This window comes from Canis lupus, chromosome 36 (assembly GCF_003254725.2).
Source record: "Canis lupus dingo isolate Sandy chromosome 36, ASM325472v2, whole genome shotgun sequence".
NCBI lineage: Eukaryota > Metazoa > Chordata > Mammalia > Carnivora > Canidae > Canis > Canis lupus.
In genome coordinates this window covers 3,075,930-3,103,607 of record NC_064278.1, presented here as the reverse complement: position 1 = coordinate 3,103,607, position 27,678 = coordinate 3,075,930, and the positions used below count along the sequence as shown (strand labels likewise).

Here is a 27,678-nt window from a genome sequence, read left to right as displayed (position 1 = left end):
GTTTGCGAGAGTACTATTGGCACGGAAAAAGCTCTATTTTTGAAGTAGATCATTATCCAACCACTTCTTTCTCCTTTTACTACTACCATCAAACCACCACAGCCTTCTGGTTAGGATTGTAAATAGTGTCCTGAAAGATGACCCTGCTTCTGCCCTTGTCTCTTTGTCACTTCTCTGCTCACAGCCTCTAATTCATCTCCCTGTAAACTCGAAAACCCAAAACAATCCAACCAAACAAAAGGGACCAACAGTGCACCTCGCAACGGTCTACAATGTGCTATACAAGCTCCTCTGATCACCCAAACCACATTTCTCTTACTTTTCCCCTACTCACTCTCCGCCAGGCAGGCAGGTGTGCTGGCTTCCTGTTCTTCCTTGAACATGCCCCTCAGCTGGAATTCTCTTGCTTCCCCATAAGGACTGCTCTCCACCTCCCTCAAGTATTTACACTGTGTCACCTTCCTAACGAGGCTTTCCCTGACATTCCCGTTTATAAATGCATTGCCCTTCTAGAGCATTCCCTAACCTACTTTCCTCCCTTAAGTTTCTCCACGGTGAATTACCATCCTACTTACTACATATTTATCATACTTGTTTATTTGTCTGTCTCCTCCCACTAAGATGTAAACTCATGTGTGTCTGTTTTATTCACTATGTGAATTCTATTTTTCATGAATGAATAAATGAATAAAACCATACGTAAATAATTAACAAAATGAATCATTTTGTTGTGTAAATGCATATACACTTATTTAATTAAGATGATTCTATCTCAGTCTGCCCCTTCCACTTACAAAGCTTACACGGAGTACCGCAGGATCAGCAAACAGGTGCTTCCCTGTCGTGTGTCATCTTCTCAATTGCAGAGTTTAGGTACATGGCATGAGTATGCTGATGAGTCGTCTTTTCTTCACCTTAAATTTCATGGCACTTAGATTTCTGAATAATGTATTGATACTGTTAATCATAAATACATTATCTGTGGCTCTACATCTTATTTTGAAATATCTTAGACTAAGGGAATGAAGCACAATAGAATGTTGTATTTTCACTTGTTTCTGGTCTTATAATTAACTGTTTCACTTTGATTTTCTCATTATGGTAAAATAAAAATATAAAAAATAAATATACACATAGAAACATAAAAAATATACACACATATATAATATTTATGTAAAACATATGAAACAAAAATATGTTCATCTAAAAATCTCATCAAATGCATCTGATGTCTTATTAAGTCTATGTGTTATTAAGTCTATGTTCCAGGTAGAAACCTAAATTATTGATTACCAGAAGTAGTAAGGGGTAGGGATATGTTGCTTGCTACTGACCTGGCAGTTTTAAAAAGGATTGCATTGTCCTTACTAGATATGTTGTGGATCACCATAAAACAGATAAGGGTTGATTTGACCTTTGATTAAATAATCATATATAAATTTATGCAGACAGTGGCTATAGTCTCACCCCACTCTGTATTACTTAAGTGCACAATTAATAGGTATGTACAATTAAAAGAATGAAAACAGTGATAATGAGCTGAATACACCCTGTAATACCTACCAGCACCCTGACCTACTGCTTATCGGGGCAAAGATCCTATATTTACATTCTCATTATTTACTTAAGAGTTTGTGTAATTCACTGGTTAATAACTTAGAAATATGTCTTCAAAATCGTTCTCTCTGCAAATAGATCATGAAAGGAAAGTATTGCATTTGTAGGGCTAATTAATTGTCAGATCAAAATAAAATATTTATTAAAATTACATATTATCGATTTAATAGCAAATAATTAGTGTATAATTTTTTTTTCTTGGGATGAAGAAAAAAACTCAGTTTCCTAACTCTCTTCTAAGGTCATTACTGAAACATGGGATCAGTATTTGTAATTACAATATCATGAATACTTAAATTTCTCTCATGCTGGGAAAAGCCATGATAAGATTACAACTAGCACACTGATTTTGTTAACGACCTTTCAACTGGAAAACTCAAACTATCTTGCCTTAGAATGATGTGTTACTTTCTACTCTTCCTGAGAAACAGAAAAATCAGAGAAATCCCTGAGATCCAAGAATTTGCCATTTGCACAAAAGTCACAAGGGTAGTTGAAGCTTGTAAGTAATACATTCATGATCCAGTAAGCAAAACTACTGTTTCTGGTATGGACTCCATATACTCGCTCTCTTTTTTCATTTTTCTAGTTCATGGTTCTCTAAGTTTTCTCAACTGTAGGTACAATCTATAAAAAGAGAATGTAGACAAACTTTGTGTATGACAATGGGTATTGTAATTCCAGTGAAATTCAATTTCCTTCCATTCAGAGGGTTGCATAAACTCAGTTCTTCATGATCATGTAGAATGAAACCTGTGTCTTTGTGGATAATGCCATTCTGATTCACATCCCGTTTGCCTAACATAAATGCATATTGCCAATTATGTGTCCTTTAAAATATAAGAAAATGGAATCAGAAATGGATATGGAGCATCTTTGTGTATACCATCCTATTATTTAATTGTCTGTACACCATACATTTGAGACCTGATGATATACTGTATTTAATTTGTCTCACTGCACGCCCCACCATAGCAACTAGACTAAAGCATATGGGAAGAGGAACCTTAATGTCACTTGCAAGCACTTTCTCCAACCTGTCAGATCATCCAGTGCACTCTTTGGTTTGTTTCTTTTCTTACTCTGTGGTCCTTCTGTGGAGTAGAGTGACTATTAAATTACTTAACGATGGACACTAATGGCAAGGGCACTGACCAATCGGAACAGATAGAGCCACAGCGCGGTAGCAGGGGCCTGGAGCCTTATGCTGGATAGATGTTAACTTTCTCATTGCTATTATGCAGCAGTGGTCCTAGGGACCGCTACAAAGGGGACAAGACAGCTAGGGTGCATTGAGGAGCTTGAGGCACTTACAATTACCATCCAATGCAGAAATAACTCAGTATTTTAATAATCACCATGATCATGTCGATGTGGTCTGTTGGCTAGCTCGTGACAATCTTACCCATTTCTAGGACTTTAACTAACATACTCCTCAGGTGACCAGCCAATCCCCAGATCTAGCTAGTTTGCGACTTCTTTTCAACGTAGACTTATATTTCCAACAATCTACCGGATAGAGTAAAAATGATATCTTGTTAAATCTTCCCACTCGATAAATCCAAAATTCAGTGGACTCTCTGCCTCTGTAATTCTCCAGTTGTCTTCTCTTTCCCTGCAAGAGCATCGCTATCCAGTCTAGCTTCTAGCCTAGGAACTTGAAGTCATCTCTAACTTGACCCTCTCCCTCATCTTCAGTGTCCTAATTGCCATCCTATTCCACCAGTTCTGCATCAGAAATAGCTCTGTCGGGATCCCTGGGTGGCGCAGCGGTTTAGCGCCTGCCTTTGGCCCAGGGCGCGATCCTGGGGACCCGGACGTCGGGCTCCCGGTGCATGGAGCCTGCTTCTCCTTCTGCCTATGTCTCTGCCTCTCTCTCTCTCTCTGTGACTATTATAAAGAAATTAAAAAAAAAGAAATAGCTCTGTCATTTATGGTCCTCCTCATTCCTACCCCCACAGTAGTGCAGGCACCCATACCTCTTGTTTATGTCATTGCAATAGTCCCAACTTCCCTCCCTACTGGCAGACTCCCACTTCCTATCCAGGGTTGAATGCACATGCAACTAGGATTTCTTCCCTGCCCAACAAATTTGAAGGTTCTGAATTGATCATTAACTCACTTCAAATTTCTACCCCTCAAATTTATCAACTGACCTTTGAAGCCTCCTTTTGTGCCCATATCCACAATACCCGAACATCTTGATCATCCATTCCATCAATTTCTACTTCCTGAGCTAAATTAATATTTTGTTGCCTTTATACCTTTGCTCCTGTAATCTCTTCTTCCTGGAAAGTCCCTCTTTTCTCTCCCTCCCCTGTCAAAATCTGTATTCCTTAAGCCTCACCTCGCCCAAGAATTCTTTCCCAATCTGATCAAAAATCAGTCACTTCCTAGTAAGTGTCCCACAAGGATCCTTTTAGTCTGCATTTGGCAGTGGTCTTATTATGCCTATTTTACTATTATTTTGGTTCACAAACTAAAAGCTTCTTGATATTTGGAACTATATCTAAAGGCTGGTAGTACCTAACATAGTATCTTATATCTTGTATGTACTTAATAAATACTTGTGGAGTGATTTGCAGCCCTCCCATCAAGACACAGTGATTCACTGTTTAGTATTTCCAAGCTGGGGCACCACGAAGCCTCTCATCCGAGTTTTATCTGTACAGTGAATCGGGGTCAGATACTAGCAAACTCCTTAATCAGCTGAGAAGGCATATAATTCAATTATTGCCAAATACCTCAGAGCAACACATATATTACATAAAAGTGGTTTGTTTTATGGATAAAAATATCTACCCCAAAGAAAATTTGTAGTCTATGCGATTAGATTAAAAAAAATACAAAACCAAGAAATATTACTTCCGCAATTCTGTTTTGTCTGTAGATATCCCATTTACAATCCTTTTGGCCCACACTCATCTTATAATTTGAACTGAAATCCTGCCTGGTCGAGGTCTGACTTCCTAACATGCAAGGTTTATCAGTGGAATTAAGTCGTTTCTATAAAGTATAGCAGCAGTTCAAGAAGCCCCTTGAATTCCATTTTGCATCCGTTTACTGAGCAGATGCAATGGTGCTGGCATCAAGGGAAGGAAAAAGGTGAAGGATGTGTGACAACTGTCCTATGATCTCTTAGACAAGAACAGTTTGAGGCCAGAACACAGGAGAAACCCCTTTCTGAAAGATAATCTGAGATCTTACATTTGAATGGAGCCTCACATGGAAAGCCTTGCAGGGAGGAAATTGAGTCTTTTCCTATTTGCTGGGGAAACTCGTGTAGTATCTAAACCTTTCTCTAAGTGCTCACCATGTGCCAGATCCCGTTCTTGGTGCTGAGGGCAAACGTAACAAATACAATCACTGCTCAGAAGGAATTTGCTGTATCTCTGCTTATTTTCAAATTTTACTTCATAAAAGTAAATTTAACAATGATTTATTTGCAGCTGCAGTCCCTAGAGAAGTGAAAATAACTCACAAAGTACCACCCGTGGACTTTAGGTCTGATCTGAGTGTCTAATCGAGATTTATTGATGTCCGGCGTATAAATTCTGTGATGTATCCTATTCAAAAAAGAAAAGAACAACAACAGCAAAAACACACAAACAAACAAAAAACCAAAAATCAAAATTCTATGTGTTTTACACAAAGGCAATTTTACACAATGCCTCCTCCCTCCCCATTTAGCTAACATAATGGAGACTTACACCTGAGTTCTCCAAATCATTTTTCCCATCAATAATGCAATATTCACCTTAAAAAATTATTTTCCACCTCAAGGAACATATTTTCTTTTATTGTTGTGCACATGGTAATCAACAGTTAGCGAAAGTAGCAAACTGTCACCATATCATACATCATGACCATGTTTGGCTTATTTAAGGATCAATGGTCTTTGATTAACAATTTCCTCCCGAATTTCCAATCCGGATGACTTCATGCATATTTGAAACGTATGGTAAATATTTCACTATAAAATAAAGAATGATATCAAATTGCATTTGTTTAATTAAATTCCTTGCTGTCTGTTTTATTCAGATGTGTACACAATGCCATTTGTATGGAACGCTAAGTAAAAAGTAACAGTTAATATTGGGGGCTATTGCTATAAAAGTATGTTATCTTTTATATATATCACAGCATTACTTATTATCAGCTTCACACATAGCACTTTGCCTTTGATTTACGCAAACAACTGTAAATGTTTTATATATTTGTGAGGAAGTGAATGATATTAGACCATCAATCCATGGGGACTGCAAATCAGGAAAAAAAAAAAGAAAGGCTATTACATTTCAGAAGCTGTTAAATCAGTTGTGCCCCCTGGCTGATTTTGTCAGCTATATTTGCTGTGGGTAAAACCGTTGATGCCGGGAATGCTGGAGCGGCCCTGAGAGTGTTGGAGAGTAAATAGCAGCAGAGTTGTAAACTACACCACACATCTCACACTTACCGCATAAGCCCGGCTTACACTTTCCTCTGAATAAATCCAGCAGCTTTAAAAAGAGCAAGACAGAGAAATAAAGAAAAGGGGAGGGGACAAGCAGGCAAAACTGGGCCCATGCCTTCTGTCACTGCCTCCAGCTCTGGCCCCTCAGCAGCCTGCCAACAGGACACTGCTCTGCCAGTTGTAAATTTTAATTGGCCATCTGGGGAAAGCACAAACCACTGACTAGAGATTAATCAGCAAATTAACCTAGGCATAATACACATTTCCCCACGGACCCGCAGCAGCTCCAGGCTGGGCCGGAGCAGCCGGGGATGCGGGACGACTTGTGTAGAATGCTGTTGCTGCTCCCTGCCTTGCAGGGGAACATCTTCTCCGAGTCCTGAAATTCCCTTCCGTGTGACCTTTGTCAGTGCCCTGATTTGTATGGCAGTCGCAAAGAGCTTTTTTTCTTCGTCGTCTTCTTCTTCTTCCTTTTTTTTTTTTTTTTTTTTTTTTGTAAAGTGCTAAACACAGATGGCGCAGGTACTGTGATTGCTGGAAAAAGTGTTGATGAATCAGTGCAAGTGACAACTTTTCTCTAGTGGGCTATTCACTTGGCTTGCTAAGGTACCTCCAGGAAGAAACAGTGGTGTCCCTGGATTGTTACCAGCTTGGTGAATCACCCGGGGCATCACGTTTATTTAGGCAGTTTCTCGAGTGACGCTGTCTTTTCATGGCCTCTGCACTGTAAAAGCAGATCTGGAAATAATACAGCCTCCGTCTTCAAGTCTAGGTCATAAAGAATTAATTTAAAAGCCAAATGTACATGTATATAGGATGGTATGGCCTCAGCTTTTTCAATGAACCGCCTTCTCATTAGCTCATGGCCATGCCCCAAGCTGAGCCAGGGAAAGAGGTGGCCACTAGAGGACAGATGTATATAGGGGACGGACACCAGGAGGGCAACGTGAGGGAAGGAAGGGAAATTTGGGGGGTTTTGATACAGAGTGGAAGTGAAAAGATGTGCCAAAAAAAAAAAAGTAGTCTTTACACAGCTTTTGGAACAATGGAAGGGCTTTGTGCGTAATAAGGAAGCATCTTGAAGAGCCAGAGTGTCACGAAGACTCAGAGGTGATACCACAAAGCCCAAATAAAGGATACATTGAATAACCTTGTCTGAAGGGGACTGAGGGATATTGGAGGATGACATGGCTGGGGCAGACTGGGGAAGAACAGATTTTCCATCTTGTTATCAGCTGCATCTCTAGAAGCTAGCATAGTGCTTAGACATCGTGGTCTTTTGCAGGCACTCAGTATTTTTCAGGGAAAGACATCTCCAGCTTTAATATAATTAGAAGCCCTTGTGATAGCAGACATGCCTACTATTGCCTTTCCTGTCTGTAGTCCAAGCTGGATGAGAAGCAGGCTGTATGATGAGCGTCTCTATTCAAACCACCTCTTGAGACACCAATTCATAGAGACCTAGGATATCACTTGGTGCAAAGATCCTGATCAAAACATGGGTGAGCTGGTCAAGTCAAATTCTCTTCCTGGGAACTTGGAAATTAGACACCAAAAGACTCAGTTAGTTAGCAATGGGCTATAACAAAAAGACTGTGATAACAGGACAAAAGACAAAGTGGGCGAGGCAGTGCTTTGGGGTCATGTGTGAGCAGAGGAAGGCAATGTGTTAAAGAAAAGAATGGAACCAAATCGCCAGAAGAAGCAGCCTGTCTCGGTTCCGTATTTTCTGAAACCCACCTCTACTTCATCTCCTAGCCTCTGATTTTATGTGATTTGAGTGAGATTACATGGCATTCTGATCATTGCAACCAAAAGAAGCTTGATCAGAACAACCATAAATAGTAATAGCACCATCATAAGCCAATGGTCTGAAAAGACAAATAAAACTAGTAACTGTCCCCCACCACTTCCAGTAAGTGAACAGAATTCAGGAACTCTGAAGCATGCTGGTCATTTTCAGAAATACAAGTCATGGTGGGTTATTTTATACGGCTCTGCTCTGACCCACCACTAAATCACACAGACCCATTTCACCTGCCTCTGGCAAAATAGATAGATTCTTTCCTTTCACAACCAGGTATGGATTTCTTTCTGTTTTATTACATTATTGCAAGCAATGCTGCCTGCCAAACCGCATGCCCTTAAACTGAAATGGCTTCTGGCCAAGCGCTGGATTATCTGTGACAGTAAATCAGTCAATATGCACGGCCTAGAGACCATAGCAGTTAAATAGATGTCTTTGGCTTCGGGTGGGGAAACCTTCCCTCAAATACCCAACTCCGCTCCTTTTAAGGCCTTTGAAGAAGGCCTTTTATTTAAATAGTATTTTGAGTCACCCCGCAGTTTATCCTGAGGTTTGAGATGGAATATAAAGGCAAAGGAAAAGAGAAAAGAGAGTAGGCAACAGTTCTGGATTAAGCACTGAATGTGCTAACTGATAAAAGGGAAAAATGTTAGAGTCATTTGGAATTTGTAATATCAAAAAAAAAAATGCTTTTAAAAGTGTTGAAAGGTCTGGTGTCTCCCCACCGCATCGGACTTAAATGTTCTGGCTGTATAGACTACCTACTGGAAATAGAACTCAACAGTCATTGGAGAGTATAGTCAGTATTTTCAGTGTGCACTGGCGGACGGATTTCTTTATCTCCTCTGGGAGGGATATGATCCAAAGGTTAGAACAGGCTCAAATAAATTCTGTTCAGTTTGTGTGGTCTCCTCTGAATTATTCCAAAGCCTTCCTGTCTAGCATCAACTCTGTTCCTCGACTTCATGTTATCTCAATTATATAAATGAAAAATTGGAGGAAATTATATTTACTCATTTGTAAAGGCTTGAGAGATGCTTGACAAGAAGATCACTGGAATACAAAAGTACAGAATAGTGTCTGATAATAACGATACTATCGATCACCTATTGTTATGCTTGCACATAGCTTTCCACACAGCATATATTTTAACAAAATAAAGAGGAAAGAGAGTCATGGTAATATTTCTAGTTGCTGTATTTCACTTGTCTAAATATCTTAAAATAACTTGCAATCTTATATTATTTTATCATTACATCTAAAACTAAAATAGTTTCCTGGGGAAGATCTCATACAATGTTGCTAAGATGTACCAATGGAGTCAAGGAAGTGAAGTACACAAGAGTCAGGTAAGTAATGGAAGATTAATTCACAACAGTGCCTACTACACAAAGTTTGATGTATATTTATATATATGATGTGCTTACAAGAGTGACTTACAAAGTCCTTCAGAGGAGGCTTCTTCCTCTTTCCTCATTTCCTACCACGTTCTATGTATCTCATCCCCCAGCCACCTGGAAATTTTCTGCTTCTGCAACACATCATGGCTTTCTAGGACTAAATATCTTGCACATGCTCTACTGCCTAACAGGCCCCTGACTTCTTTCATTTCTCCTTACCTAGAAAACTCCCACTCATCATCTTCAAGATCTTGGTGGCATGTTGCTTTGTCACCTTCATGGAGAGTTAGTTGTTTTACCCTATAGACTCCAACAGCACCTTGGCCATACTGCCGTACCATTGCTTTAATTTTTATAACATTTTACATTGAGATTTGTCTGTTCACATATGTCCTCTCAACTAGGGTGTGAACTCTTTGTGGACGAAGCTCAACACCCAGCACAGTATTCCATATAAAGTAGACACTCCACGAAATGTTTGGTAAAGGAGAACACTAATGAACTACTTGCAGCAATGGTAGCATTAGGGACACAGGCAAAGATCCTCCATTTTCTGAATGGAGCTCAGGACCAATCTTGTTTACCTTGATATTTCAAGTATAATTAAAGATGGCCTTGGCTTTCATAGCTTCTGTGATTTTATCAACGTTTTTTGGAAATAATGTCAGATGGTTAAATGTATAATTAAAGTTGGCTTTGTTTTTCAAAGCTTAGAGGTGTTTTCTTTTCTTTCTTTTCTTTTCTTTTTTTTTACAAACTGTGTTGAGAATAATACATATCTAATGAAATATTCTGAATTTAAGTTCACAATTCATTGAGCTTTGCTAGGTGTATATACCCTACAACTAGTGTAACTCACACCCCCATCACAATATAGAACATTTCTGTCACCCCAAAAAGTTTCCTTCTACTCTTTTGCATTCAGTCTGCTCCAGGCCACTACCCCAAGCAACCACTACTCTTAATTCTATAACTAGAACCCAATGTAAATGGCATCATAAGTGTATGCATTTTCCTGTCTTACCTTTTTGCTCAAGTGGTTGTGCGTATCATTGCGTTATTCATTTTTATTGCTGAGTAATATTGTATTATATGAGTAACATTTTTCTTATCCATTCTCCAAACAACATTTGAGTTATTACTAGGTTTTAGCCATTATGAAGAAAGCTGCTATGAATATTTGTGTATAAGTCTTTCTGTTATTATTACTTTTTAATTTCTTACCTAGAAGTGGAACTGCTAAGTCATGTGAAAACGTATATTTAGCTTTATAAGAAATTGTCAACATGTTTTCTTCAGTATTTGTACCATTTTATACTCCCACCAGAAATTTTTGAGAGTTCCAGTGGCCTTCAGCCTAATCAAATCACTACTGACGATTATTTGTTTGTTTGTTTGTTTGTTTGTTTGTTTGAGAGAGGATAGAAGGAGAAGGAGAGAAGCAGACTCTTCACTGATCAGGGAGCCTGACTTGGGCTTGATCCCACAACCCTGAGGTCATGCATGACCCTACCCAAGGACAGATGCCCAACAAACTGAGCCCCCCAGGCGCCCTTTGACTATCTTTTTTAATTCCAGCCAATCTATTAAGTGTGAAAAGATACCTCATTGTGGTTCCACTCTGAATTGCCCTGCTGACTAATAATATTGAAGATTGTTTCATGTGCCTGTAGGCCATTTGAATATCTTTTTCAAATTCTTCCCATTTAAAACACTTGTCCATTTCAGGAAAGTAGAAGAGGTAGTAGGGATCTCCCTATCACTAAGTTGTGTAGGTTCTCTCTGTGGTCTACATGTAAGTATGTTGTCAGATACACATGTATTGAAAAATTGTCTCTCAATCTGAGGCAAGCCTTTTCAATTTACTGATGTTGTCTTTTGATCTATTGTCTTTTCTGGATTAATATTAATGCATATTCATGAAATGAGATAGAAGCCATTTGAATATGCAATTGTTCCCACACCATTTATTGAAAACTCTGTAATTTCACCTGTTGAATTAGGTTGGCACCTTGTTGAAAATGACTTGACCAAAGATGTGTGGGTGAATTTTTAGAATTTCTAGTTACCTGTATATCTACCTTCCTACCAATGCCACACTATCATGATTACCATCGCTTTTTTGCTGTTTTTCTGTTTTCTATTGTTTCACTGATTCTAGTCATTAAAGCCTTGCAAATAGGCTTTAAAAGTCCTCCAAAGTTATTCTTTTTTTTAACTATTGTTCTCTATGGTTCTCAATATTGCTATATATTTTCATTTCAAACTTATAGTAAGTTCTTAGTTTCTTTTTTTTTTAAGTTCTTAGTTTCTACAAACTGCTTACTGAGATTATGATTAAGCTTGTGCTGAATCCATAGGCTATTTTGAGAAGAATGGACATGTTAACAGCATTGAATCTTCCTACACATTTTCAGCTAAAATTATTCCTACGTATCCTATTTTTTTTTTTTTGTATCCTATGTTTTTGATGCACTTTTCCAGATTTCATTTTCCAATTATTTGCTGTTAGATGCATACAACTGAATTTTATTTATTGATGCTACATTTTGTGATCTTGATAAATTCATTGATTCTTTCTAATACTTATTTGTAGATTATTTAGGACTTCCTACATAGATAATCATGCCATCTACAAATAGAGACGTATTTTGCCTTTCTAAGGCTTAAGTTTCTTTTTCTTTTCTTTTCTTTTCTTTTCTTTTCTTTTTTTTTTTTTTTTTTTACCATTATTGTGCTGGGTCTCCAGTACATATTGAATAGAAATAGTAAAAGTTGCATTCTTGCTTTGTTACTGACCTTAGGAGTAAAGTATTTCATCTTTCAACATTAAATATGATATTTTATTTGTAGGTTTTAAAAGGTGCCCTTTCTTGGGTTGAGAAAGTTGTTTTCTATATTGCAGTTCCTAAGAGTTTTTATTTTATTAGGACACTGTTAAATACTTTTTATGCATCTAGTGAGACGATTTTATTGTTTTGAATGATTATGAAATACTACACCAATTTTGAATTTATGGGATAAACTTATATGGTCATAGTGTATTCTTTTCTTTTATATATTGCTGAATTGATTTGCTAATATTTTGTTGGGGGATTTTGTGTCTATATGTCTGAGGAATACTTGTAATTAATTATCTGATATTGTCTTCTAGGTTTTGGTGTTAGGTTTATGCTGGTTTCATAAAATAAAGGAAGCATTCATTTTTTTCTCTATTTTCTGAAAGAGTTTGTAAGATCATTAAAATTCCTTCTTTAAAATTTAGATAGAATTTACCTGTAAAGTCATCTTGCTCCAGAGTTTCTTTATGGAGGAGTTGTTTTATTTTTTTAATCCAGATTTTTCAGTAGATGTATAGTTATTCTGATTTTCTATTTCCACTGTGTCAATTAGGGAAATTAGTGCTTTTTAAGAAATTTCTCATTGTAGTTATTTAATTTGACATAAAGATATTCAAAATATTATCTTTTTTATTTTAATGTCTGTAGGATCTGTAGTAATATTCTCTTTTTTCATTCCTGACATTGTTGGTTTTATCATAGTTAGTTTTATCTAAGTATAACCAACTTTAGTAATTTTTTCAGAGAATCAACTTTGAGTTTGGTTAGTTTTCTATACTCTTTTCCTTTTTCCTACTGTGTTGTTTTTCCCATTATCTTAATTTATTTTTTATTTCATGCAATTTGGGTTAAATTTAGTCTTTACTCACATTTATGAAGTATGAACACCAAAATATGGAAGTCTTCATTTTGCAATATATACAAATATGAAAACATTAGTGGTAATAGTTCTTCATATATTCTACATACAAGACCTTATAATATATATGATGGACAAATATCCTCCCCCATTTTGTGGGTTATCTACTTTCTTGATAGTCTTTCAAAGCACAAAAGAGTTTTATTTTGATGAAATCCAATTTACCCTAGTTTTTCTTTCATTGCTTGTGCTTTTTGTGTGATAACTAAGAAACTAATGCCTATTTCAATATCATGAAGGTTTGCACCCACGTTTTCTTTATTATTTTATTATTAATTTTAAATTATTTTTTAGACAGGAAGAGAGAGAATCTTAAGCAGGCTCCATATCCAGTGCAGAGGTTGATTTTACAACCCTGAGGTCATGGTCTGAGCCAAAATCAAGAGCCAGACACTTAAATGACTAAGCCACCCAGGTGCCCCACACCTACATCTTATTTTAAAAAATGTATAGGTGCTTTAACTTACAGGTTCTCTTAAATCTAGGTCTTTAATTAGTTTTGAGTTAATTTTATTTTTGGTGTGTGGTCCAACTCCATTCTTTTTCACATGGCTACCGAGTTTTCCCAATACTATTTGTTGAGAAGGTGAGAGGTTCAATACATGCATGGCATATCCAATTTTTGGTTTTGGTATCTGGTTATTAAGTATGACCAATATTTCTTCTTTTGGGCTCCCCTCATCAATCAAGTTTAGGCATTCAGAAGTTTGTTTACTTTTTCAGTAAATAATCTTTGCTCATCTTCTCCTACCATGGTAGTCCAAAAGGACTCAACTGAGTATTCATTTAGCCGGTCAGGCTCAGGCTGGGTACTACTGAGCTAGAAGGCCTTTTCAGCACTTTTCTTTTGCCAGCTTTCCACTCACTCAAAGGAGCTTTTTCTTTTCTTTCTTCTACTGTTTCATTGGGCTGAGCTGATTTATCAATAGTTGCTTTTGCTACAGTGTGTCTTCAAGGGTCAATCCTTTTTGACTTCTGTATCATTTTAGTGTTAGAAGATGAAGCAGGCCTGGCTACAATTTCAGATGTCAGGCTTCTTGACAGTACCTTCTTTCTCCATGCATCCTGAGAACTGGTTTTGGCACTAGGTAAAACCATGTTTGATTGTAGTAATTCTTTCTCCTGAGGCCTTTTCCGGAATGTAACATTGGCAGTGGTTCTCCTGATGCCTTATTTTGCAGCATTCGGAGCACTGTTGTGGTGACTTCTGATAGGACCCACAGCCCCTGTCAGTCCTGAGAGGTAGCGCTCACAAGTGGTGGTCATCATGTTTGGGGCTCTGTCACTTCTCACTGTCACACTGTGGGTGTCTGTGGGCAGAGGCTCTGGGGCTTTGGAGACAGGAGCTGAAATGTCTTCATTGTTGCAGAACTCTCATCTCTGACTTTCTAAATGAATTAATCTTAAACTAAACAATTTAGCCACGGTAAGACCCAAGCGCAAGCTTCTTGGACATGTTAGCATCTTGCTTTGGTTTTTCTGTAGATATTTGTCTCTTTTTATTGTTGTTTTTAAGATGAAATACTTGGCTTAATGTCATGTGTTGATTTTGAGGGTCATCTTTAATTGGCACCAACTGTCCCATTTATCCTCAAAATTATGGGGGTCAATTGTTACTGTTGAATTGCTTAATTCATTATAAAGTCTTAAAGGAATACCATTTCCCCCATTGTTATATTATTTTTGTTCCCAGGAGGTCTACTGACATTTTCTTTACCAGATATTTTTGTTTTAAATTTCAAAACTTTTGTCTCTTCCTGGACCTGACCTTCAGAGTTCATCACTCTCTGGTCTCTACTACTGGATGTGTGATTTTCCTATTTGTAGGCAAAAAAAGGTTTTTCAATATATGTTCCTTGAGTTTTTGTCTTCTTTGTTCTCTGAATGCGGGCTAGGGGCAGCTGCAACTCCTAGGGCTGGAGTGCTCATGGTTTACTTGAGGGGGATTCCTCTTGGCTCTGATAGTCTGGGACCATGCAAACCAAGGCCTATCTTTGTATTTTTTTAGGTCCCTTTTAATTTCTTTCAATGATGTTTTGTAGTTTTTGGTATGTTCAACTCATGTACTTTTGTTGTTGTTCTTGTTGTTGTTAAATATATTCCTGAGGATTTATTTTTGATGGTATTGCAAATAGAATGATTTCATTTTCAGATTGTTCAGTGCCAGTGTATAGAAATACTATTGATTTTATATCCTGCCAGGTTGCTGAACTCATGTATTAGGTATAATAGCTTTCCTGTGGATTCTTTAGGATTTTCTATATGAGTTCATGTCATCTGCAAATAGAGATAGTTTCATTTCCTCTCCAATTTGGATGCATTTTATTTATTTTTCTTGCTCAATTGCACTGGCTAGAACTTCTAGCACAAAAATGAATACAAGTGGAGATATTGGACATCCTTGTCTTATTCCTGATCTTAGAAAACTTCAGTCTTTCAACATTAAATATAATGTTAGCTATTGGTTTTCTGTAAATACTCTTTATGGAGTCGAGGAAGTTTTCTTCAATTTCTACAAAAATAAATGTATTTTTATTATGTAAGAGTGTAGGATTTTGTCAAATGCATTTTCTGAAACTGTTGAAATTATATGAACTTTGTCCTCTACTCTAATTTGATAGTACTCAGCCTCCAAATTCTTTCTCCCCTGAAGGCCTTGTGACTACTTGGTTTTAATCTTTGTAGAGTGAAAATGAGGTGGGAGGGTTCTAAACTCCAAGATGAAGCCTTTTGGCTGTCTTAGATGGATAACCAGGATTTTCAAGAAACATTAAAAGACATCTCATCCCTCTTGCTCAGCTGGACTTCCAACATAGGAATTATCTCACCCAAATTAGTTTTCACAATCCTCTGATGCTGCCTCAATCCAGAACAATGGATTAAAATTGACCAATTGGAGTTAAGAAGAACCAATATTAAATCCATTGTGTACATTGTTTTAAATGTTCACAGTGAATGAGAGCTGACTTTCTTGTAAATGCTTACATATACAAGATCCAGTTTTTACGAACAAGAATTTCAGTAATAACCAATAATGTGATTAGCTTGTATGACAAAAAGAGAAGGGAAAAAAATCTTGAACTTGTAGGCTATGTGGCTATGTTAGTATCTAATATCCGTATCAAGGCAGGTAACAATCCTCTCACACATAACATCAGTCAGGTGGTCATGCCTGAAGGTACGTGTACTCTCCTGGACTTTACAATAGATGAATAACATAAAGAATTACCAAATGTTCAGAATAAACTAAATAAGATGGTTTATGTTCTAGTAAATTGTGTCAAAGAAAAAATGGCTGAAAGAGCTGTGTATTTTAGCCTATAGAAATGAAAAACTAGAGTAGTGACTAGTGAATATATGATTTTAAGGATTCAACCTTTCAAAAGATTGTTGTGTGAAAAAGAAAATAGTCCATGTTATCCTGACTGCCTCAAAGGTTAGAACTAGTACTAATCAATGGACAGAGACAAGCAGTCATTCACTATATGGAAGAACTCTGTAATTATACTTGTATACCAACAGTAAAGTAGTTTTCAAAAATGACTTGAAAGAGGGTAGTAAGTGAATGAAAGCTATACTAAGGTTTTATCAAGCCATGATAAAATGAAAGGCAGTTTGTGTGCCGGTGAGAATTTAGGAGAGTGTTGGAAGTGGGAGGAATATAGAAATAGAATCACTCTGATGCTCCCACGAGTATGTTGCTCAATGAAGTGGTCATCTATTCGGTTCACAAAGTCACCTAGCTGACCTTATGTGAAACCAAATACACGCATACAGAGTTAAATTCACACAAACAGATTATGCCATGATCACAAATCACAGATTGTCAATGGATGACTTAGAAAGGACAACTGCAAGAGCAGCAAAATGGGCATTTGGAGTCTCAGGCACCCTCAAAGAAGCATGGACCCTGCAGCATGTGTACTGATTCCTTTTTCTTTCCTCTGAAGTTTAACCCTCAAGAATAAAAAAAATACAGCTCTGTAACTTTTGTGTTGAAGACAGAGACTTTATAATAACATTCCTTTAAATACAATTGAATTCAGACCTTCCAAAATGGCTAGAGAATCTCACATTGGAAAGAGCATCAGCCCTGACTGTTCCATCTCTGGTTCATCAAGGTTGATCTTCTCCTTAGGGATCTCACACTAATCCCTCTGCCACTATTACACAGGCTCAGGAGGTGCAGCTTCTTTGAGTCTGCTCATGCCAATAATGGACACATGAATTTGCTCTTAATCCAACAATAATGCACTTAAGAACAGTCTGCTAGAATAAGTCAATATTTTCTGAAAGCTATGTTCATAGGATTGAAAAGTACATGGCATCTAGCTATAATTTTCTTTTTAGGTATCTGTTACCTGAAGGATATTTTAGGAAGATGGAGTGATATCATTTATTTAATTTGTTGACACTTATAGAGTGTATTTTTGAATATTTCTCTGAATCATTTTTTTATTGGAGCCACACACCTAACGTTCAAATCCTAGCGCTGCCTCTTAGAAGCTGTAAGCTATTTCAATTATACAACCTTGGTTAAATTACTTAATGTTGTAATCCCAATACCCTCAATCTGTAAAGTTATAAGGATAAGAACACCTGTTTTGAAGGGTTATTGTGTGAATTTATTAAGTTGATATGTGCAGGGTACTTAGAACAGTGCCTAGAGAATTATACATGCTCAATAAATGTAATACATATCAAAAACATTCATTGAGTACCTATATCTATAACACAGAGGTTGATTGGAGTCACACTTTCTTTTTAATATCTCTCAATGAATTCCAGGTGTTCTTACATTCTCCTCACTCATCTCTTACTTAGGTGTTCAGCTATGGCTGTTCTTCCTTTATTTCTCACAAATCCTTTAAAAAAGAAAAAATAACATATTTCTTCTTCCAGATTTCCATAGTTTCCTTCTCCAAAGTATCATGCCTTTGTATGTGTATCAAGTTTTCCACACTGTTTTGGGGAGATGGAGGAAATTTACATATAGAAATGCAAAAAAAAAAAAAAAAAAAAAAAAAGATTAAAAAGTGGATATCCTGTCTTTTAAAAGCCATTCATTGGCTTTTCTGATATGGTGCCCAGCCACTCCCAATCTCCACACTCTCCTCTCCCTTTTCAGGCCAATAACCATGACAGCAAAAGCAAGCAATTAAAAAATATTCCTCTCATATTTGAATACCAGAGAAATTCAATCTCTCCAGCCCAAATACCCACAAACTCAGCTCCAGGGCAACACAGACAAGGTGAAGTTGAAATGATTATTTATACAGTCTGATGGATCTCTTTATTAGTGACTTTTTCTTCTCCCAGGCTTCATCTGAAGAGAGAAGGGCTTTTAGTCCTCTTGTTACATACATAATGGAATTTCTCTAGATCTTCTAAGAGAAATCATGATAAAAGAAATGATTTCTAATTGCATCTGAACCTTTACACAAACTGACAAAGTTTTCCTTCCATATATATATATATATATATATACATATATATATATACATATATATATATCATTGTATTGATATTGTATCAATACAAGTGTGCCTATTGTGTCATTCAATCTCATATTAAAATTTGGTGCTTTTTAGACTCGAGGCTGGGGTAAAATTAGACACAGTCAAGGGACTCGGCAATTCTTCATTGCTGGCAGTAGCATTCAGATCATGGTTATGAACATGTTGGAGTAAGTTCAGATCTAGCCATATAAAGTATCAGGAATCAGCAGAGCTGGGTTGGGTCAGTTCTTCTACTATCTCAGAAGCCTTATAAAGTCTCTGAGCTCCACTGGGGCCTGTATTGTAGCCTCTGTACTGTATCAGTTTCACATTTCCAATTCCCTATATTTTCCCAAACACAAAGGGAATCATACTAAAGGGAAGCAGCTTGTATAGCAGAAAGTGCATGAGTCTTAGAGTCAAATTGAGTTATAATCCAATGTCTATCTTTGGACATTTATAATCAATAATTATTCTCTTGCCACATTTTTGTGAGGATTAATGGAAATAATACACATGAAGATTTTGGCACAAAATGTCAAGTTTTTTAAGTTATAGAATTAGGAATGATAGATTGTTTAGGTGTTTGTTTGATCTTTGAGATAGGGACTTGAATCTAACCAAATTCCGAGGAAATCTGAATCTCCAAAACAAAACCATTTTAAAGGAAACATCATTTATAAAACTTGCTGGTCATATGAAAATATGTTAAAATTTTAATCACATTGCCTGCAATACAAACTAAAATTATATCCTTAAAAAAAAAAAACAAAAAAAATAATGTCCTTTTTTTATATTACTTCTTTATGATATAGCAAAATACATCATTAGCAGTCAGAGTGAATGCAATTAGTCTACATTGCACTTGAGATTAATACATTCTTTCATTGAAGGGGCTCTGCTACGATTTGTCCAAAAGGTGAAATGATTATCCACAGTGTGCAGCTGGGAATGCTGCTGTACAGAGGTGCAGTGCTTTTCAGTTCTACCAAGGCATGCGTCATCGTATTATAGGAGCCTAAACCACCAACTTCACTGTCTAAACTTGAGTTGAGATGTTCAATTAAAACCACCGCTCTTTTTGGGCTCCTTGGTATTTTGGGGATGGAGAGAGTCAAATAGATATTCTCATGAGAGAATACTACACACTTGTGTGGAATGGGAATATGGCCTATTTTTTAAAATTCCCCTCAGACTGCCATGCAATGAAGCATGATGAATTTAGACACAATGAATTTAGAACAAAACTCCATACTGAGCAGCCTCCTTGGACGCAGTCCCTACCCTCAGGACTCACTGGGTGGGCTGACCTCATGGGAACATGTCTTCATTACCACTGACCATCTGGTGCCCCTAACCCAGGACCACCAAACACAAACGACCAAGAATTTCTAAAGCTTATCCTCCAAACTTAAGAGCCTCATCCTTCCTCTGCTGTAAATGGACTCACCAGGATGTAGATTTCCAGAAAATAATTTTATTTGTAACCTAGTTGAAAGTTCTCCCACATGGGTCCACTGAGGACTCTCCAACTGTCTCCCTCAACAGTGGCTATGCTAGTTCTATTCTACGCCCACGGGCAAGTCGTCCTCTGTCCCCTCGAGTTTCTCTCTTAGCCCCTGCCTCCTCTCTAATGCAGCTATCTTGAGTAATGCCATATAGTTCTTTATTTTCACCCATCGCTGAATAGGCCAGAGGTTTTCAGGGAGACAGAAACTGCATCAGTTATCTTAGCAGAAGAAAATGAGACAGAACTGCCAACTGGCTATTAGAAAATGAAAAAGGCAAGAGGAGGAGGACACTTTGTGTGTTAAACCAAGGTTAGGGGAGCAAAGGGGGTCAATGAAGCTCAGAGGCCCGGAGGAGAGCCTGCAGAGCGGGGACTCGGACTTCTGAGGCTGAAGCGCGGTCTGGCTGATTCTGAGTTTTCTGAAAGGAATGTACTGAGGCTGGTTTTAAATAGCACAGAAAAATTGCAGGCTGCAGTGAACGGCTACTTGTGGGATCAGTTGTCATTGCCAGGATAAAGAGCTATCACCTGACTGGATTTGGGTGCAAACAGGAAAGCCCAAGTCCTTTTGAATTCATTCAGCCTTCGGGATTCTCTCTAGGGCCTCTTCTTACAAAATATCATGGAGACCAACTGGCAAAATATACACGAGTTCAACCTCAGTGTCAAAAAAGCACAATACAGATGTATGAGTTTAAAGCTAAAAGACAGTAGTGTAATAATCATTATGGCCAAACATGGCTACTCATTATCTATGCACACTCTTCTATCCAAATTTGACTTCAGTATAATGACAGAAACCACATTATTCTTTGACTCAACAAAATTCTTCGTTGTTCAAAGACACTCCCAACCTTTTTCAAACAGGTAGATGCAATGTCCCAAAAGTCATTGGGTTCATTTCTAACCTTTTTTTTTTTTTTTTTTTTTTATGATAGTCACAGAGAGAGAGAGAGAGGCAGAGACACAGGCAGAGGGAGAAGCAGGCTCCATGCACCGGGAGCCTGATGTGGGATTCGATCCCGGGTCTCCAGGATCGCGCCCTGGGCCAAAGGCAGGCACTAAACCGCTGCGCCACCCAGGGATCCCTCATTTCTAAAATATAGCCATGGCATCCCCATTAGTTGAGAATGAGCTAGGAGCTCTCCATAGCCTAATTCCCACGGTCCAGCAATCATCATGTGATCACAAAAATCCCTGAAGATTCTTAATGCAGCATTTTGTCTGTCACTGATATGCACCCCAAGATCACAAAGTGCAATTGCTACTGAGAGATGGTTCTAGTATCTGGAACAAAGTAAACTAATTACTTGACAGACTATTATGCCACATTTAAAAATATGCCCTCCAAAATCAAAACAAAACATGTAAACAAAATTTTGTAAATGCTTCAGGAAGTTAACAAGAGAACATTATATGTAGAGATGTAAAAGAAGAGGAAAAGAGGGAAAATCGGTGGCTGGGAAGAAGGAAAAAGAAGAAAACAGGAGAGTGAAAAAGAATGAAGAAGAAAGAAGAAAGCATCTTCCAAAATGGTAACAGTAGTTACTAATTTTATACTCAGAAAAAATTGCATATAAGAGAAGAAAAAATTGCATATAAGTGCTCTACTTGGTTGAGGCAATTTCCTTTGGGCAGGAAGACTCTCTAAACTCCTGGGAAACAAGACGTTCCTCTAAAAGGGAGTCAAGTCCTGTGTTCTCAGCCTAACTTCTGTAAAGCCCTTAGAACAGCACCACACTCAAACTCAACTAAACACAACAAATAGATAGGATTGGACTTACTGTTTCTTTTTATAAAATTCTAGTGTCAAGAATTTTGAAAGGTTTGTAAATATTCGTTAGTATCAGCAGTAATTTATATTGTATATCACTTTGTATCTTTGTCATAGATTTTCCTGGAACCTAAATAACAACAAAAAAAGAAACCTCATAATGTTGTCTGTAGAATTTTGGTAACCTCATTTATTGATGTTGAAATGTTAAGGCTGAATTATTGTTGAATGAACCCCTGTAGAACAGAATGTCCATGTTCTAGCCACCTGGGGTTTTACCATTTGTTCCACATTTGGTTTTACATTTGTTACCTCACCTTCATGTGAACACAGAGAACTGCAAGTTGAGGAGAAAAAAGCAATTTTCTGCAGAAGTTAATTCCCATAGCTTCTTGACCAGGAGTTCTGTGGGTAGATATGAAATCTTATGTGTATTTAAGTGGAAGCCATTTTGGGTGCCTAAGTGGTTCGGTCAGATAAGTGTCTGCCTTCACCTCAGGAAAGATCCTGGGGTCCTGGGATTGAGCCCTGCATCGGACTTCCTGCTTAGTGAGAAGTCTGCTTCTCCCTCTGCGTCTGCTGCTCCCCCTGCTTGTGTTTTCTCACTTACTCACTCATTCTCTTTCAAATAAATAAGATCCTTAAAAGTAAAAAATAAAAAAAAATAAGTAGAAGATATTTTGTTAGTTTTTGGTTTAGTACAAAGGGTTAATATATTGGTTGGCTTGAGCTGTCATTCTGGTTTTCAATTTTAAGTAAAATAATTTACAAGGGGAAAAAGCAATGTGAACTGTCACTGAATTTCCCTTCAAGTTTGGAAGATTGTGATAGGCTTCTCCTTGTTACATAAGGATAAGGAGATGGCATTGTCATAGCTTTAAATGTTCCAATCAGCTGTATAAGTAGCATATTTATACCCCTGTTCATATAGAAAACAATTAGTGATTACATCCAACACTAATCCTTTGCCATAGGAATGTCTTATTCTCAAGTGATTAAATTTTAATAACTAAATAAAATTATGGTACATTCTTGTCTTGCTCTAAGAATGCTAACTAGAACTCAAGCTTGTTGACCTCTGTGAGTTTTTTCTACTGATTGTTAGATTTTGCATGCCTTGGGAGATTTAGGTACTTATGGTTAGAGTCCAAATTAATGTATATAGGTGGTATATGGTGTTTAAGTTAAACTAGTACATTTCAGACTAGCAAATTTTGCTACTTGCATGGAGGGAAGATATAAATTCCATGATTTTGTCATTGTGGCGACTCATGGATATGCCATTGTGTACCACCTTGCTGCTAAAGAAACTCACAATTTAATATGTGCCTTTAAAAACATGTAAATATAATTTCTCCCGGCTATTTCATTGTTAAGTGATCTGATAAATAATTTAGTTGAGATTGTCGCCCTATTTTGAAAAGAACCTTAAATTTTGGCACAAAAATTACTTAAGAACCAAACATATTTTATTTGAATTATGTTATTTATTTATTTTTCCTTTAATTAAATTACAAAGTAATAATAAGCCAAAATAAACTGCAAAATGTTTGTGCACTTAAACATATTCAACGAACTTGCAGGATTGTTGAATTAAAGAATGGTTCAGGAGGACTTTCTTTGAACAACAGAAACAGAGAGACAAAGTCATATGCTTACCTATCAGAGTTAAGCACTCCGATCCATCAAATTCATCCTTGTTAAAATAATGAAGGAACAATATTATCTAAAGCAATAAACTTTAATATATAAATTTCCATAGAAAAAAAGGCTATAATTGAGAAATGTTAGAAAGGGATAAATATCTTATTCCTTTTTTTTTTTTCATTTTATATTAAAAAAAAAACACTTCTGGAGCATGTGGGTGGCTCAGTCTTAAGTGTCTGTCTTTTGGTTTCAAGTCAGTCATGATCTCATGAGTTGTGGGATAGAGCCCTGAGTTGGGCTCCACACTCAATGGGAAGGAAATCTCCTTGAAGATTCTCTCCTTCTGCTCCTCTCCTCCCTACCTCAAATGGGTAAATAAATCTTTTTAAAAATTAAAAATAAAATAAAACACTCCTTTAAGTGAGAATTGCTTTTTAAAAACCACTAACATCAAACATCTGCTTTATCAGCTGATTTGCAGCTAAGTAATATAGAATACAGAAAAAAGAACCCATCAAGTTTGCACAGTGATGCCAGTAAAAACAACAAGAATGACAACAAAACCTTAATCTCTATTAAAGCTTCCTGTGAATACACTGGAAAATTAAGCATATGAAAATATTCCCAATCATAAGAAGTGAAAAAAAGAAAGAATTAAGAAGATAAGGGATCCCTCGGTGGCGCATGCAGCGATTTGGCCCCTGCCTTTGGCCCAGGGCGTGATCATGGAGACCCTGGACTGAATCCCACGTCGGGCTCCCGGTGCATGGAGCCTGCTTCTCCCTCTGCCTATGTTTCTGCCTCTCTCTCTCTCTCTCTGTGACTATCATAAATAAATAAAAATTAAAAACAAAAAAGAAGATAAAATACCAAGAGCAATCTGGCCAATTGAAATGAGTGGAGAAGAATAAAATTGCAAATCGAAAACTAAAACTGCAAAATTTGTTGTACCAACTAAGCAAATGGAACCCAACTATTCATGTGGGAGCACTTGAGACCAAGTAGATGACTAGAGGACTTGCTCAAATTACAATACAATGTATGTTCCTAATCAAAAAATTCTAAACCCAACTTGAGCTGAGCTAATACTTCATTCTATTTATACTTCCACTTAATTTGTCGAAGAAAATTGTTAATCAACCCACACAACTAGTTATTTGAAATCACCTAAATAAAACAGTTGATTGAGATGTCTGGGTGGCTCAGACACTGAGCACCTGCCTTTGGCTCAGGGTATGATCCTGAGGTCTTGGTATCGAGTCCTACATCGGGCTCCCCTCAGGAAGCCAGCTTCTCCCTCTGCCTGTGTCTCTGTGTCTCATGAATAAATAAATAAACAAAATCTTAAAAAAAATAAAACAGTTGATTGAGAGTAGGGGTTTTTCACTTTTCAACCAGCTGTTTTGTCATTTAAGAGATGCTGTGCTAAATGGAGTAGTTTCTAAGGAAAGTTCTATTGATCTTACCCATTTTAGCCCTTGTTAAGAGTAAATGCAATAGACCACCAGGAAAGGGATCAGAAGACTGCTTTAGTAAAGATGACATTTAAGTCTGTGCCAGTATAAAGCTGGCTTTAAAAAGCTCCCATCAACAAGCCTAAAGCCAGACAATCAGCCATTATTATTCTATAGAAATGGAGGATGTTAATCAAACTGCTTATGTCACTAGGGAAAAGGGGTGGACCTTCTAAGTCACCACAGTCAGGTTGGTCCTGTTTATGGGGCCATTGCCCCTAGGAATCTCCACTCTTCTGTCTGCAGATAGCTATGGAGCAGATGTCTTAGAGGTGATACTATTCTTTCTGTAACTCTCTAAAATATCAGTCAACATTTTCTATTCCTAATGATGATATATTTTTTAATTGCTTCATAATAAAATGAATGGTTTGAGTTTAAGAACACAAGTAACTTCAGGCATCCTCTGCTATTTGGCAGTTCGTGTTACACCACTTTGCTTTTAAGAAAGATCTACATTAATATCTAGTTTTGCTAACCAAAAGAAACCCAAAGAGGATTCTTACTTTAAGAAAATAAAGGCAAAAAGTGAAAATAGAGATACTGCTTTAGAGAGACAATACACACCGTGAGCAGTGACAATGGCCCTGCCAAGCTCCTTCCCAGGACTGCACTCAGCGTCTCAGCTGCAAGCCACCGTAGCTTTAAACTGTGTCTGGGGGCATCTGTGCTTTATCTCAATTTGTTTTGTGCATCTGTGAGTGAGATGTATCTGAAGGTATCAGAAAAACCTAAGAGAAGTTATTTTTTGGGTCTGGGAATGCTCAAAATTTTTCCATATAAATTAACAATAATTGCTTCTTCCCTTCACACCGTTCAGCTTACGAAGGTTTAATAGGCACGCTCTACATTGGAACAGTGGGAGCAACCTATATAAGAAAGGAAATTTTACTTTCTTTGCCTCATTATCTCTGTTGTACAGAAGCGAAAGTAAATATTGCTAGTCATACTAAGCAGGGATATTTTAAGGATCATGGGCGCGAGTTATAGAGCTCTCAAAGAATGGTGCTATGGAAATATATCCCATTGCTACATTTTAAACAAATGGGATTTCAGGCCCTTCAGAGAGTTGGATAATCCCTTCAAATCCTTAAAGATTTGAATAATAGCTATAAGTAATACTGGTATTTAGTAAATATAATTTGATAACTGTATAAAGATATAATCCTATGTAACTACACTTTCACAAAGGACAGTGAAGGAAACAAAAAGTTATAATACTCTGATTTCATCAAGTCATGTGATAAAATGAAGAGGCAGCTTTAATGCTAAAGAGATTTCCGGGAATTGTTGGGGACGGGAAGGAATATAAAAATAGTCCAGTAGAGGGGGTCATGTGGGGCACAGACATAGGGGCAGTGTTGACACAAAGCAAAGGATCAAGAGGCATCAACACCCTGAGCCCCGTATTTGTGACAGCAGGCATTAGCGGTATTGGTAGATGCTTAGGGACATATTTGTCAAAGTACATATCGGCCCTGATGTTTGGCCACAACACATGTGTTTCTGTGGTGCTTTGCCGTCATGATGCAGTCGTTGGGGGTGGTCTCTGGTGTCTGACTTTCAAGATTCAAATCTCAGCCTAGACATATATTGACCATGTGATATAGAAATGTCACCCACTTCCCCTCTATCTTCATAGCTCCTTTTGAAAAATGAAGTAAATTTTTCAAAAATGAGTGATAAAATTGAAATAATATTACTGTCTACTTCTGAAGGCTTTCATGTAAATATATGTTGAGGACTTAAAACAGTGGGACAGGTGTGTGTGTGGGAATATTAGACATTTAGAGACAGAAACACTAACATTTCTGTACACCATTGTATCACTAATTAATGAGCCAACTAATTAATCCACAAGTATTACTGAGGACCCACAATGTGTTCAAGGTCTATAGAGATTTCAAGGTGTGCAAAGGACCACCTACAAATCTGAAATTGGTCTTTTTGGCAAGCTAGTGCAACAAACACCAACTGAAAAAACTCTAGTATTGATATAATATGAAAATTAAAGAGGCTCTTCCAAAAAAACCCCAAAACCTATTCCAATCACTTAAAGATCATGCTTTATGAGGGTAAACTAGTTCCCATTGATTCTAACATGACAAATGTTGAGCTGTAATCATAATATTCAGATGCAGAGACCCACGCTAGCCTCCTGTGTAGCCACGGTAACCACTTTTTCTTTTCTAAGGAAAACATAGGGGACACCTGGCTAGCTCAGTGGTTGAGCACCAGTCTTCGACTCAGGGCGTGATCGTGGAGCCCCCGGGATCGAGTCCCACGTTTGGGCTCCCTGCATGGAGCCTGCTTTTCCCTCTGCCTGTGTCTCTGCCTCTCTCTGTGTGTCTCTCATAAATAAATAAATAACATCTTTAAAAAAAACAATAAAAAAAGAAAACATAGATTTGGGTTTGTAATGCTCCATTTGAGGCTCTGTTGCCGCTTCCATTATAAACTTTATGGTATTCCAGATTATAACTTGTCACCTTTAATTTGCATCTAGATAAAACGTTAGCATATGTTTGTCAGCTTTAATGTAAACTATTATTTTATTTATTAATTTTAAAGATTTTATTTATTTATTCATGAGAGACACACACAGAGAGAGGCAGAGACATAGGCAGAGGGAGAAGCAGGCTCTATGCAGGGAGCCTGACATGGGACTCGATCCTGGGACCCTTGGACCATGCCCTGAG

At 37.3% G+C, this 27,678-nt stretch overlaps 1 pseudogene; it reads right to left on the bottom strand.

The window, feature by feature from the left end:
- Window positions 1-13,494: 13,494 nt before the first annotated feature.
- LOC112674629 (cytoskeleton-associated protein 2-like) lies at window positions 13,495-19,538 on the bottom strand (annotated as a pseudogene).
- Window positions 19,539-27,678: the final 8,140 nt, after the last annotated feature.